This window comes from Carassius gibelio, chromosome B5 (assembly GCF_023724105.1).
Source record: "Carassius gibelio isolate Cgi1373 ecotype wild population from Czech Republic chromosome B5, carGib1.2-hapl.c, whole genome shotgun sequence".
NCBI classification, from domain to species: domain Eukaryota; kingdom Metazoa; phylum Chordata; class Actinopteri; order Cypriniformes; family Cyprinidae; genus Carassius; species Carassius gibelio.
Genome location: NC_068400.1, coordinates 35366302 through 35376798, shown reverse-complemented (window position 1 = coordinate 35376798; position 10497 = coordinate 35366302). Strand labels below are relative to the sequence as shown.

General features: G+C 35.0%; 1 long non-coding RNA gene across 1 annotated transcript; it reads left to right on the top strand.

Moving 5' to 3' along the window:
* The first annotated feature begins 719 nt into the window (after positions 1 to 719).
* Positions 720 to 3436, top strand: LOC127958766 (uncharacterized). Its single transcript, XR_008154150.1, has 4 exons — positions 720 to 859; positions 1640 to 1709; positions 2140 to 2321; positions 3017 to 3436. It is a non-coding gene; the product is annotated as an uncharacterized LOC127958766 (long non-coding RNA).
* The last annotated feature ends 7061 nt before the right edge of the window (positions 3437 to 10497 follow it).

Genomic DNA, 10497 nt, shown 5'->3' with positions numbered 1-10497 from the left:
TTAATACACAAATGAGAGAATGGGCCTGTTTATTTTTGCATGGTGCATCAGACTGTTTTCTACATTCATGCAAATAAAAAAGGGGGAAAACCCCTTTTTATTACAATTGGCGGTTTTAATTATTTTACATTTGTCTAGACGCCCACCCATTTGTCTGGAGACTCACCCAAATGCAAAATCATAGTAGGTACACTGTAACAAATTTCTGTAGTTTTCACAGCATTATTACTGTAAAACAGGCAAATGCTTACTGTAAAACCTGTATACAGCATGTTACTGTAGATCTGCAAAGCATCATGGTCAATTTTCAATGGTGGGAAATTCTACAGTAAAAATATTTTTTTTCTGTGAATCACAATACAGCAATTTCTAGAGGATTTTTTTTTCCCAGAAATGGAAAGCTGAAAAGCTAGATTCCACACTTTCATTGGAATTTTAACTTCAGAAAGGTAACTTTGCTGATTTATTTCCACAGTTTACTCTAGTCAAGTTAACTATTTGTTCAACTAATTTATTATTTATTATTATTTGTTCAAGAGTGCACTGAGAGAGAGAGAGGTAAAAGAGCGGGACACTTCCTAGTAAACTCGTGTCTTGTGTGCATTTTATTAGCAAAAAAAAAAAAAAAAATAGTGCATAATTCGATCGATTTTCTAATCTGGCAACATTCGATAACGTCATCAGTTTAGAGAAGGATAGCATTGTTGAATTGTGTATGTGTCTGTTGGTGCACTAGCAGGAGTTTTCTCCAGCCAGCTAACGTCAACTGTCACCGCCGACACCGCGTGCGTGCGTGTGGAGCAGTGAAGCCAAGCCAGCCGACTCCAGAGTCCAGACTCGACAGAAAACGCAGTTAGAGGTAAGACTTAACACATTTTTCATAGGTTCATGATTTTTCTGAAAATCATTGCAAGTCAAACCGCAGAAACAAGATTGTTGATAGTCTAATTTGAAGTGCCATTCCCGACATGTGGGAGCATACTGTATAAAGATTTGTCTTCTCTGGCAACATTAACGTACATTTATAACGTCTTCAGTTTGATTAAAGAGTAACGTTTAGTATTGTTGAATAACATTAATTTGAAATTGTGTATTTGATGTATGTGCTGACGCGGTAGCCGTTTGAATAATCTCACTCGTCTTTTGTTTTTGTTTTTTTGTTTTTTTTTTTGCTTGCTATTAAGGTTGGCGCCTGAAGAGTCAGACATTTAAGTGGGCCTTATCGAAAGTTTTATTCATTCGAGAGTTTTATTCATGACACGTGGAAGCATAATAATATATATATATTAAGATTTTTCGAGATCTTACTCGTATTTTTATTTGCCATTTGGTTCATTTCTTGCAGCAAAGAGGCCTTAACAATTAATCCAGGTAACGTTACATAAATTACATGAACTGGCATGTAACTATACAGTGTTTTTCAAATGCAAGGAATGTTGTTTCTCTTCAGACACAATGCCTAGAAAGTGCACATAAAACGTGCAAACATTAAGACATTTTGTGCGTTACAGACCTACATGTACCGATATTACTCAAAACCTAAACCAGCTAACGTTAGATCTCAAAAGACACACTTTCCCTTATGAATATTGTACTTGTGATTTCTAAAAGTGTTTTTTCTGTTTATTTTGTGTTACAGGAAACTTCCCCCCAAGCAGACGTTGAGGACCAGATTTCTCTGCCAAGCACTCTAAGACTCATCATGCTCGGTAAGATCCCAGCACTAGACATACTCAATAGATCCCCATTTTAAGTATATATGTATATTAAGTGTTTAGTATATTTGTATCGATTCACTGTGTGAACAAGGTTTTACGTCATTTTACACTGATCCAATAGAAAAAAATTAGGTCAATGCATGTATTCAAAACTTCATTTTCAAAAGGTCACACTCACTCATCCTGTGTAATCCATGTCTCCAGTATTCTGTTATATGATCAGGACTTTACAGACACCCAGATTTTTACTAAATGAAGTGCACAAATTCTGCACTGTGCATACATGTGCATACATGTGCAGGCTCACTACCTGGCTGTGCATCAGAGGATGTTATGAAAGTGAACTGGGTAGCAAAGTTTTTTTTTTTTTGCCAAACAGTAAACCCTATCAGATTGAATGCTATACAAATTCATTTTTTAGGAGAGTCCATTCTGGGGGCAAATAGGTGGATGCTTTCCATCGAGGGCAGAGTTCTCCAACCAAATCCAACTGAGTGACCGTTTCGAATTCAGTACTGCTCTGGCTGTCCTTTTTGCATCATACTATATATTTAACATGGAATATCCTGCGGAGGCAGCCACCACATTAGAATGTATCCAGAGGTAAGCACTTATTTGTTGTTGATATATTTTTGACTAGGAATGGGAACAAATATTTGAGTACTCATTCTTTAACCACCTACCTGATTAGTAAAATACTTATCAAAGTGTTTATTTGGGTTTATATGGACTGTTGTGTAATTTTTAAACATCAAACTTTTATTTTAACTCACCATGCAAATGGTAGAACAGTAAGCACAGCCGCTCTAAAGTCTAAAATTCATGCACATCACATTTTGTTTTCGTCACTTTATTACTAAAGTACTTGGTTTTTAGAGTACTTCTAAATTACTCAAACTTCCCATCTCTACTCTTCACACTTCCATTATTGTGCTCACTGTTATGAGCATATAAAATATCAAAACTAAAAATATTTATTTAAAAGACCATTTGTGAAGCTGTTTCATGACTAACGTCTATGAATTGTTGCAAGAACATAGATTTTAGATTCTGAAATAAAAAAATAAACGATTTTAGAATCTATGCAATAGCTGGGTGAATCGATTTTTTCTCTCCAGGCCCTAATATGTGTGTTTTAAGTAAGAGTTTTGGTTTATAGAGAAGTGGACATTTGTACATGTTGTATTACACGTTGATTGGCTAAATCAAATGATCCAATCAAACTTTTATATATTGTCATCAACCCATCTGTCTTGCTTATAAACCTTTCCATTAATAATTAATTTCTTCCACTGCAGGGTAGAAGACTCCAGCCCAGGAAATTGTCTAATTCAGGCCCGTTTCTGAAGAAAAATACAGTTCTGGGAGAAAAACAACATTCAGGGACCAAATTCTACTGTTTGAAATCCTGCTGTTTTTAAATAATTAAATTTGCCTTTTATACATTCTAATTTTAACCGAACATATTAATCCATTTGAACAGGATTGATTTGTATGTTCAGAAAAGTGTTGTTGTATACAAAACTAAATGAAATGTTAACAGACAAATGTTTACCTATTGAAGATTTTTTTTTTTTTGCTATGCTATTTTTATTTTATGAATTTAGAAATTAAAAGTGTGAAAAGTTATCAATAAATGGCATTTTTGTGGCAAAATCAGTGTCTTCATTTTACAGTACACAAAATTAATGCTGTAATCCTTATTACAGTAGTAAAATATGTGAGGTGATGAAACACAGTACTGTGATTATTACTGTAAAAAAAGTGTACAGTATTTGTAAAGTTACTGCAGTTAAGTTTACAGTAAGCATACTGTGAAATGAACTACAGCAACTTACTAGCTAATTGCTGCCAGCAAGTTACTGTAAATTTCACAGTATTCTTCTTACAGTGTATGCTTCTGCTAACAGGCCTTTTAGTCCAGTATCTGACCATGACTTTTAATGAAATAGCACTTGGCATGTGGTTAAAACAAATAATAAAAGATGGAAAAAGTGCTTTTGCTGAGTAATATTCACCTTCTTCAAATTCAGTAAACAAAGTTACTGTTATCTGGATTAGCAGGCCTACTGACTCTCTGTCACACTCTCTGACAAAATAACTGGTACGCATTCTGGGAAAATGAATTCACAAAATTATAATAATCACTACCATCAAACATTAATTTAAAATTGTAAAACAGCTAGGAGGCCCTTAGGGGATTTGGGATTAGGAAAAAAGAAAAATAGTCCAAGATTATTGAGGTTTTATTTGAAACATCTGAGCCTAATGAAAGTGCTCATAAAATCTTCATCTCCCTGATTGTAACCTCTGATTACTGTCTGCCATTAGTAAATTATTGCTCTAGTGAACTACAGTACCCTGTTGGTTAGATTATGGGTTCAGATATTTTACTAGCCATGCTCTTACCTGACTATTTGATGAATTCTGTCTTAGCGTTACAGACTATATACTTACATAATAACCAAATCCTTGTAGAAGAATACTTAAGCATCCCAGAGTTTTAATAGCTGCTCTCAGACAGCAGTATCTTGGTTTATAAACAAATGACAGATTATTGTGAGTTCAATGATCTCTCTCAGCTGAGACATTTATCAGGGTCTATTATCTTAAACAAGGCTCGGGTACTGAGGGAAGATACATGGGATACAGATATATTTATGCATTATCTATCTATGGAACAACTGATAAAATCATTGCTAGAAGGATCACTAGTTATGTAGATTATTAGATAGCTAGATAATTTGCTAACACTTTAGTTCAGGGACCAATTCTCACAAACAAATAGTTAAATAGCCTAGTATTTTTTATAAAAACACAAAGCCAGAGTCCTCGTCTTTCAACAGCTGTCATACAGAACACAAATGAGAGCACTAGTAAAAGACAAATTGGCCTTTTAGGTTTTTTGGACATTTAAGAAGTCCTGCTTATCTGGACTTGAGCGCTGGTTTACCCTCCTGGGAAATCACTCAGTGCAGTTTCTTTCTTTCCATCCCACATGTTTTGAAGGCCAGTTTTATGATTGATGACCAAATTTAAATTAGGTCACAACCAGGGACAAGTCTCCAGGGTCACTGTCATGACCTCTCAAACAAGCACAGCGGTAAGCGGTAAGAATTCCAACATTCAGAATTCTTGTACTTTACCATCGTGACTCTCTGTAGCCAACAAATACAATTCATGTGCAAATGCATCTCAAATAAGTACAGTTCACAGAGGTGTATGTACTGGAAGACACTCTTGCATATAGAGTGTCAAAGGCCAAAAAATGAATCGCGCTTCAAACGCTCCATGACAAATGACATAAATAGACTGACAGATGGAAAAAAAACAAAAAAATAGGCCAAGAACAATGATTTACAGCTTGAATTATGTGATAAAATTACTTCACACACAAAAGTAAAATAAAACTGCATTAAAAGTTCAACCATTTTCAACCAGCTTTATATTGCTATGATGTCAGTAGTAGATGTAAAAAATTAACCATGTGTACTCCTCCATGTTACCTGAACCAAGGCCTCCATTGTTTATTTGTCAGCAAAACTCTTCTAGGGCTTTTGTTAAAACTACATATTTTGTATCCCCACCAATGTAGCCTTATTTCTCTAAATGTAACACCATTTTTTAATCTGCATTCCTACTGCATTGACAACCCTGCCAGCGTTCAAGTACTCTTTAATCATGCCACATTCAAAACGCTCTGTGATTCAAGAATCTTTGTGTTGGTGGAGTCCAACAAATGTTTGACAGCATCCTTCAACAGTTTTACATACAAACTAGTTTGGGTCAAACACATTTTAAACACTTTAACCTCATGGTATCAAGGCTGTCAAAGTTTCTTCTAAAGAACATGTAAACTTTAGTCTGTTCCTCCCACGGATCATATGGCTTAACATCTGGAATATAATTTTTTAAGGTCTTCATATAGATATATAAGCAATGTACCGTAAGCGTATATATAGGGGTCTCATTTTGGTACAACAGGTCACTGGAATATATACAGGCTTTGCAGGACAGTCAATTAAAGCATTTAATACATATTAACATATTTCAGAATGTACCTACATCTGTAAACAACATATCCCATACCTCAGTCATCACCTCTCCTGTTCCAGAGGGCATGGCTGTCTCCATTCCAGCAGCACTAACATAAAGTTTATGGGCCTATGATTAAGATGTTTTTTATCAAAACTATCACAGTAGCCCCCCAGGCTCGTTCAGCCCCTGCCCACCTCAGGAACAGTGGGGTTAAAACAGGTGTTCACACTGAGCATAACTGATGATAAAAACATGTTTTTTTTTTCTGAGAGAAAAAATCAGTGTTCCAGAAAACTGCACATTTAGGCTAGTCCTCTATCTATCTAGTTGTATACAGTTATTAACTAGATTGGTTAAACCAGAAAGCAAATCAGGAAGAAGTTAAATGCTACACGCTAGCAAGCTTTTTTAACCCCACACCCCTTATTTTATCCAGGCTGTCATTATAATAAAGATGTTTCATCATTCTGCTAGACTTTTGTGTAACAGAAATCCGGCAAACACGTTATTTCAGCTAACAGGAATGCTAACAGCATGATTTCTGACAAGCACAGCCAGTTCTGGTATCAAGAGCCTTAGGGAGTTTGTTGCCAGGGGATTGATAAGGTGTTCTGACATAGAAAGACTCAAAGAAACACATTTACACACACTTTCAAAACAATGAGAAGAAATTCATATTTCGTTAGAATAATACATTTTAATGTTCAACCACAAATGATGTTGTTCATTAAAAACAAATCTGTTTGGGATGGGTTGTTTTGGCAAATGCACTTTAGTTAGCTTGGATTAATATGGATAAGGAAACTTGTTGAGGAAAGAATGAGAAACATTCCATTCTCCTGCCCTGAAGAAAGGTGTAATTTTCAGTGATTTACAATATTAATGAAAAATAGATCATGGTCACATGTATGAACCTTTAAGTCATGTTATGAATTTAAGTTAATTGAGCAGTTTTTCCCTAATTAATAAATCTGTTAACTGATAGCGTATGGGAGGATTCCAAGCTCCAAAAAAAAACATCTTAAAAATGGTCCATATGATTGTGCATTAAACTGTCATTTTTCCAAATCCATTTGATAACTTTGTGTTGGAAACAGACTAAAATTTGAACCTGAATTTAAGTCGGTATCTTACACAAAGCTATTGTTTATCTCCATATGTCTTGCAATATAGTGCAGAAATGGTTTGGACTACATTTTGCATTGTTATATGGTGCTGTTTGTTCTTTTTGGAGCTTCACAGCCTCTGATGACTGTACGCTTTCACTGTATACTTCAAATTGTTTGATGGCACCAAAACCCATTTGTTCTGACCCCCAGCAGGGCTTGTGGTAACCGTTCAGTTTTTTTTTATTTTATTTTATTTTTACCATTGAATCGAATTTAATTGAGAGCACAAAGAGCAAAATAAAAAGTTTTATCAACATGACTGGACAAGTCTCAGAGATTGTCCTATTTCTGGACTCAACTGGACTAGTTAATCACATCATTTTTGTATTTTTATTTAAAAAAATGTAAGAAATAAGGACTCCACTGGATAAAAAAGGTTCTACAAAAGATAGCTTTGCTTGTACACTTATGTTGTGTATTTGTGTTAGTGGTTATGAGTGTATGTTTGATCAGAAGAGAACTACATAGATGATCTCCAAGCCCCTTTCTATTCTATTCTATTCTAATAGTGAACCAATAGCCGAGAGCCTAAATGGTGCCACAGATGGTTCTGCTTGTGCTGAAGATGCAAAACATGATTAAACTCTGGGGAAACTGTTTGTTGTGTAAAACTCACTTATAAAGTTAAAACATTAAAAATAAATTACATTCATTAATTACGTTGGATCCCTTAATTTCTGCATTTAGCACTTTGATCAGATAATTATTTTTTTACTGGACACATTCAATATATTCTAAGGAAGGAGCGTACTCCAAAAGAGTCCAGGAGCTATTAAAGCAGGTTTGATGGAGCTTCTAAAGAGATTCTCTACCTCAGTCTCACTCCTTCTCGAACTTATTGGAGCATGATCTGCCTTGCTTCACCTGCTAAAGTCATTAATGACCTGTAGATTAGTTCCACATGTAAAAATGCTCCAGTGCACACATGTCAGGTCCCATAAAAGAAGAACGCCGCATGGGCAAGAAACCCTGTGAGAAAGTGATGTAATATTTAAAGGGTTTGGGTTACAGTACATTTTGAAAGCATGAAGGTTATGACCCATTTTAAACAAATAAGACATTGGATGAGAAGAAATAATTCCCAGATGGTCACAAGCAAGTGTTTACATGCATGTGTACATTTATATGCAATAATAAGAAACGGTTGGTCACTTTACATTCCTTTTGGCTCTTTCTGGTTTATAAAGACCTACCCAAAAAGAAATAAGTTGCACCAGGTCATCAACTGTATCATTATGGGCTGGACCTTGAATAGTTGCATAATGTATGCACTTGATAGTCATGGCTGGATGGTGGGTCCAACTATGCACACTCATTCAAGCCCCCTCTGTCCAAACACACACTCACACACACACTGGACAAGCTCCAACAAGATGAGTCATGGGGCAGTGTGTGGGTGTCTAATGTGGAGTCAGCGCGACTGTACCGGGAACTTAGTTTAGAGGCTGAAACCACAGCCACCCCAAACTCCTTTGGATCCCCACTAAACTCTCCTAAAATGTGACACCCTTTATTATATTGTTTGGCTATTGAAGAGTGGCCTCAAATCAACTAATCTAGTGTTTTCACAGACAGAATCTTCTTTCACTGAGAGACACTATGAGAGAGAATGGCATTGAATTACTTCTTTAAATATTCTCTAATGCACATGTTTGTGTGTGTACGTATATAGCATATTGAATATCAAAGGTACTTTCTTAGTATAAAAGGTCACCGGTTCATCAAACAGAATACGAAGAACCAGACAAAAACACAGTTTATGATGGAGTTTTCATATATGCTGACATTCATTTTAGACAAATGACTTGGAGAGTTGATTCAGATTTTCTCTTGCTGATGTGGCCAGTAGGCCTACATCCAAGTAACTCCATGAACCCATTAGATGTTTCTCTCTTTTGACATATCATGATCTAACAATAAACAATAGTTTCAAAGCAATGTATTATTATAGGGTAATTTTTAGTAATACTATAAACTGATAATTTAACTTGAAATGGTAGAAAAAGTGACACAAATATTGCTCAATGTTAGTTAATAAATGCATTAATTAATGTTAACAAATTGAGCCTAATAGTGCATTGTTAACTAATGTGTTATTTTGGTATTCTGCTCAAAAGATTAAACCATTTTAATACTCAACTTGATGCTATCAATGGTATTTCTATGTGGTTTGGCATGTTACAGTTTAGAAAATGTGGTCTTGCTTTTTTACAAAAACAGATATTTACAAACATTTTCTCCTTTAGCCTGTAAAAGTAATCCACAGGAGGCAGCCACATGATCTCAAAATAAACAATCGATACTTTCTCTAACAACAGAAATTCTATGTACCAACAGGGGGTCTGCAACAACACTACAGGGGGTCTGGAACAACACCAAAGGGAGTCTGGCAATATTGTTTATTGTCAATCAAATTGCGAATTTTTTTTAAATACAGTAAAAACAGTATTTTTATTTTACTATATATATATATATATATATATATATATATATATATATATATATATATATATATATATATATATATATATATATATATATATATATATATATATATAATTATTATCATTATAATTTTTAAAATGAAGCCATTGTAAGCACAAATTACAGACCCCAGACTTCTGAATGGAAGTAAAAATGTGCAAATACATTAAAACAAAAAATGCCACCATGCACATGCTATTATAAGCCAAGCTTGAATTTTACATGCAATCATTTTTTTTTCTTATACTCTGTCTCTTTGTCCACCATGGGGTCCTAAGATATAGAGCCCTGTAGAGTTTCTCGAGTACGTTGACGTGAGGGTTTTGAATGCTTCTCTGTTAATTCGAGGAAATTGGACCCCACCCATGAAGTGTTTTATAGAGAGCCAAACTGGCTTTTACTGGAATAAAATTCTTGGCTGGAACTACCTCAGAAAAACCAGACTCTCCCTTTCCAAGCAGCTAAAATCCACTACCCCACAGAAAGAAACAGTACACTTAATCTCAGTGTATGGGCCAAATTACCCTTCATCCTGATGTATACCAAAAGATAAGCACAGTGTATTTCGAGATCATGTGCAAAATAATGAAAGGCTATGGTAAAAAGTTTTCAAAAAGCTTCTTTTTTTTTTTTTTTTTTTTACGGATTTTTTAAAGCTTTGTTGTGTACTTGTTGAAGAGTTGCTTGGTAGGTGATTTTTGTAGTGCCTGTTACATAAAATTTATATTTTGGCTTTTAGCTTTACAGTTAGTTGTTAAGATCATAAAACACTGGTCTGTACAAATCTATTTTCTGTAATTCTGCGTACAATGAACACCAGAGAGCAACAAATAAATTAGATGGTGCCCTTACAGAGAGCACACATGATCAAGGAACGTGACACATGAAGAGAGCAGTGCAGTCTGTTGGTGATTAGTGTCCCTGTGTCTACTGCCAGGGTCGGTCAGTCTAATGGCATGATTAAAGCCTTATAATGTAGCCAGCTGAGCTGTATTGTGCCAAGGGACAAGCTTTGGGCACGGCAACAAAACTGATAAAAAATTATGGATGTAGAAGCTCTAAAATCAGAATAATAAAAAAAATGCAAT